This window comes from Passer domesticus, chromosome 12, assembly GCF_036417665.1.
Source record: "Passer domesticus isolate bPasDom1 chromosome 12, bPasDom1.hap1, whole genome shotgun sequence".
NCBI lineage: Eukaryota > Metazoa > Chordata > Aves > Passeriformes > Passeridae > Passer > Passer domesticus.
This window is the reverse complement of record NC_087485.1, coordinates 1,964,185-1,968,845: the sequence shown is the minus strand read 5'-3', so window position 1 is coordinate 1,968,845 and position 4,661 is coordinate 1,964,185. Positions and strand designations below refer to the sequence as shown.

The window sequence follows — 4,661 nt, the reverse complement described above, 5'->3', positions numbered from 1 at the left end:
GAACTCTGAAATTCCACAAAGTATTTTCACTTCTTTCATTCTATCCACTCTTTCTCCTTCAACCTTTCAGCCACATTCCCAAATCCCCCTTTTTAATTGGCTAACAAATAAGACCAACACTCAGCCCCAGCACCTCTCTTCCCAGCCCAGCCTCTCCCATTTTTCACGGCTTTGGAGGAGTTGCAGTGACTTACAGGCAGCGTTCCTGGTGTTTTTGCGGGAGCAGGCAGCCAGGCTGCAGGGCCGTGCTGGCACAGCCCGGAGGGTTTTCAGCAGCTTGCAGAGACGCCCCAGGGCTGGCACCTTCCCCGCACTCATCGCTGCCAGGGCACTCCAAACCTTCACCGCTGCCCCAGCGGAGCCTCCCGCAGCATCCCAGAGAATCAAACCCACATGGATGCAGAGCTCCACTGATGGTGCCCAGGCTTCTTTATAAATAATTTTGAGAGCACCCTTTGCTGGGTAAGAGGTGGAGCCGGCCCGGGAGTTAATTTTCAACTTGTCCCTGCACTGTCTTCTCCATTGGCTCTCCATTCTCTCCAGAGGCTGGCTAGTTGATGATTATTCCACATGTGCTTCCCAGAGGTGTTTTTCCCCCCCTCAGCTGGTTCCAAGAACAAAAAAAGGATTGCAGAAAACTCCTCTTTGGTATGCAAGGAGAAAATTCTTATCACTCCTCGGTGTATACACGCTGTGAATTTGAATGGTTCTATATTTGAATACTGATAGCCAAGAGATGCTGTCAGGAGCAGCTGAAATGCCCCGAGCTGCTGCTCAGACTGAGGAATTCCCAAAATCCAGCAGCTATGCAAGGCTGGGCCCAGGAAAGGAAACGTTTTAGCTCTGAGCACCTGCTACAGCAGCATTGCAGCCTCCAGGTGAGGAGCTGCAGAACAAGGGATGCCAACGACAAGTTTTGTTACAGAAACATCCCCTGATTTGGTATAGACTGAAAATAGTAACAAAAGGACCCACAATTACTCCTCTGCTCATACTTGAGCCCAGCTGAAATTTTTGTTTGGGAGAGGACAGAAGCAGATATTTTCCTGACCCATATTTCTCAGGGATAAGAACAAGAGTGTTACTCTCTTGCTGTTTCCAGGGGCTTTCCAGTAACTTTGTTACCTTATGTGAAAATCCTCCCTGGAAATCCCACACTTCGATTTTCCTTGGGATGTTTGCTCTTCCTCCGACTGAAAAAACTCCACACCAATAGCACAAACACATCCAAGTCAGAGCTGCGTTTTTCAGGCCAAGCACAGAAACAGAGGAAAGGAATTGTTCCCATAAAATTTTCCCAATGTTTCAGATTATTACCAAACAAATAGGAATGAAGATGAGACACCATGGAAGATAGAATTATCCCTTCCAAGGACAGGGAGGCAAGGATAACCCAGCACAGTAAAGGGTCCCCCAGCATTCCCAGCCCCTGTGACAAAATAACAAATGGGGTCCAAGGTCCTACCCAGGAGCAGAGAAAAAGGACACGGCAGCAAAGCCAAGCAGCAAAAAAAATCCCAATTCCTTCCCAGAGACAGAAACAAAGACAAACCTGAAGCCAAGAGCCCCAGCGCTGAGGCTTAAATGGGCTCCTGGCCCATTGTGGTGGGTGGAGGCTGCAGGTGAGGATTATGGAGGTCATTAAAACTTAATTTAAAAATCCCTCAGGCTCATGACAAAATGAAAGTATTTACACAACCCATGTGATTCTATTTTTCATTAAATACCTGATTGGTTATACTTTAAAAACTCCAGAATCCATCAATGACAGAGCAAGAAGTGATAATGATAACAGTATTAACAATCTGCAATTGATTCCTCCTCTTTTCTTAATTCATGAACTAAGAAAATTAAATTGTGAAATATTTTTCAGTGGCTTTGGTTTGTGTTCTTTTCTGGTTTATTTCTTTATTTATTTTTAACGAAGTGGTGTTTTGAATTAGAAACTTTTTGGTGATATTTTCATGAAACATCTGCCTGCCTGCTATCTCTTTCTCACACGGTGTCAGGGCAGGGCTCAGGCTCAGGGAATCCTCTTTGGTAGCCTGAAGTGGCCAGCTGAGCTGTGCTATTTATTATTCCAACCCCTCCTGTTTAGCAGAGTTTTCCTTCTTGCTTGTCATTTATTCCCTGAGCTGCCAGCACTGCCTGTATTGTCAGCTCTGAGTTCTGCCCAAAGAACTCAAACATCAACTGTTCTCCATCACTGGGTAGTGTGGCTGAGGAGTGTGAGTGCACACAATGGAAACGGGCTTCTTTTTCCTCACAGAAATGAAACAAGGGAAAATCTAGAATTTTCTTGCTGTCACCCATCTGACTTTTGCTGTCAGTGCCTGCAGACTGAGCAGAGGATCAATAACTGGGATTTTTTACTAGAGCATTGTTAGTACTTAGTTGTTTTTATATCACCATTGTTCATATAAATTGTGTTACTTGCAGAGGGAAAATCACCTCCTCACTGCAGTGAGTCCAAGGAATCTGATCCCCAGGCATCCTCCTTGGAAGGGTGTTCCTGCCCTAGTGTTGTACTCAAACCCAGTAATTCAGCAAAAAATACAGTGTTACAGATTTACTGTAATTAGATATTGTGGAAGTGATTTAATAATGAACATTTTCCTCACCTAATTATTGTCTAATTGGCAGGACACGCAGTCAAGTTGTGGGAAGCTGCCGGGGAATTTTGCTGCTGAGGAGTGGAAACCTCTGTGGAGTGACTAAAAATGTCACTTAGTGCAGGTTCCCCACAGGAGCCAGGCCAGCCCTGGGTGCCCCTCATTTCCCTGAGGATTGGCTCACAGTTCTCATGGCAGATTTTACTTGAGAGAAGCTTTTTTTTGATGTCTGCATTTTGCTGGGACACTGAGCTGAGCTCAGAGGTGTGGGAATCACCTCTAATTGTTCATTCTCTCTCTTGCATTGGAGTCCCCAAAGAGGACAGAACATTCCAGATTTGTGAGTGCTGAGCAGGAGGAATTCCTGAGAAGTGCTGGGAAGTTCTGTCTGATACAGCCCATGGACCTTCATCCCTGCCAGGGAGCACTCCAGGATCTACTGGAGAACACCTGGAATGGGAGAAAAACTGTCTCCAGAGCTTTGCAGTGCCCAGGCTGTAGGGAAATGCAGGATTTCACCATCCCAAGGGCTGGAATTTGCCTGTGGATGAGGTTCTGGCTGACCTGGGTTGCCCCTCAGAGCAGCCCTGCCCTCCTGCCTCTGCCACGTGGAGCTGTGTGGAAACCTGCTCAGGGACGTTCTGCCACCCTGGCCACAGCTGGACATCTCCACTCAGTTTATTTTACCTCTCACACCTGAAATGTTGGAGTTATAAATAATTTTGGATGTGTCGAAATGGATGCATGTCCAGAATGAGGAGATGGTGAAATTCTGCTTAGAGTCACAGAAGGATAAAGTCCTCTAAAACCTGCAGGTGGAGTGAATCCCCTTCAAGCTTTCATAATCCCCCAAAAATACTGAAATGATAACGGTATCTGACCAAATAAATGTGGTCTGGGGCAAACCTGAGCAGAGCTGGGCAAACTGGGCAAATCTCAGCTGGGGAGGGGAGGTAAAAGGGCAGAGAAGGAGAGAGATCTCCTTCTGAATTCTTCTTCTCTTCTCTTCTCTTCTCTTCTCTTCTCTTCTCTTCTCTTCTCTTCTCTTCTCTTCTCTTCTCTTCTCTTCTCTTCTCTTCTCTTCTCTTCTCTTCTCTTCTCTTCTCTTCTCTTCTCTTCTCTTCTCTTCTCTTCTCTTCTCTTCTCTTCTCTTCTCTTCTCTTCTCTTCTCTTCTCTTCTCTTCTCTTCTCTTCTCTTCTCTTCTCTTCTCTTCTCTTCTCTCACAGGATCTGTGAGAGATCCTGGAAGATCCCAGCCAGACAAAGTGTAAACACAGGGATTGTGCCAGGGGCACCTTTCTTGAAGGGAAGGAGCCTCCCATCATTTTTTTTTCCAGGATGTGTCCAGGGAGATGGAGGAGTCTGTAAATAAATAAGAGAACATCGAGGCTGTGCCTGACCCCTCTCCCTTTGTTCCTCAGACTGGCAGAAGTGACCCTGCAGGACCGTGGACTTTGACCAGGTGGCAAAACGTGTCACATTGCTTCTGTCTCTGCTGAGGGGATTCAGGGCCTTTTCCTCCATCCCTCTTCATGAAAACCAGGAGTATTTTCATTGAATAAAATGGAGTTTACTCAGCAGAAACCAGAATGAGATCAGAGTATTGATACAGAGGCAGCTGAAGTAGGTCCAGGAGCAAAACCCACTTGATGCTGCCCTGTTTTCTCTTACAAACCACACAACAGTTCTGAGGGGATTGAAAATGGAGGTGGCATCTGAAAATTAAATGATGAGCTTCTCCTCACATGCTGCTACAGCACATGTACAAATAATATCAGTATTCCCTTGGCTGAAGAGGGATTTTATGTAATTTTTCCTTAAGCATCACAGTCACAATATAGGACAGGCTGTGTTCATAAGGCTGAGGCTGGTTTATTTTTTATTAACTTTATACTTACAAGAGATATTATAGAGAAAATGAATAAACCCAAACAGAAAAAAATAATAAACAGGGGAGCTTTAAGTACTCTTTTTTACTCTTGGATGTAATTGGGGATTTTATCCTTAGGAAACAAAATTATTCTTCCAGCAAATACTCTGGAGTGACTT

General features: G+C 45.2%; 1 long non-coding RNA gene across 2 annotated transcripts; it reads right to left on the bottom strand.

Moving 5' to 3' along the window:
- Positions 1 to 293: 293 nt before the first annotated feature.
- Positions 294 to 1,554, bottom strand: LOC135279169 (uncharacterized). 2 transcript variants are annotated; one of them, XR_010346480.1, is made up of 3 exons: positions 1,466 to 1,551; positions 1,126 to 1,238; positions 294 to 691 (listed from the first exon to the last, which is right to left on the bottom strand). It is a non-coding gene; the product is annotated as an uncharacterized LOC135279169 (long non-coding RNA). The 2 variants fall into 2 exon arrangements; XR_010346479.1 differs by having other exon boundaries at positions 295 to 691; positions 1,126 to 1,202; positions 1,466 to 1,554.
- Between the last annotated feature and the right edge of the window lie 3,107 nt (positions 1,555 to 4,661).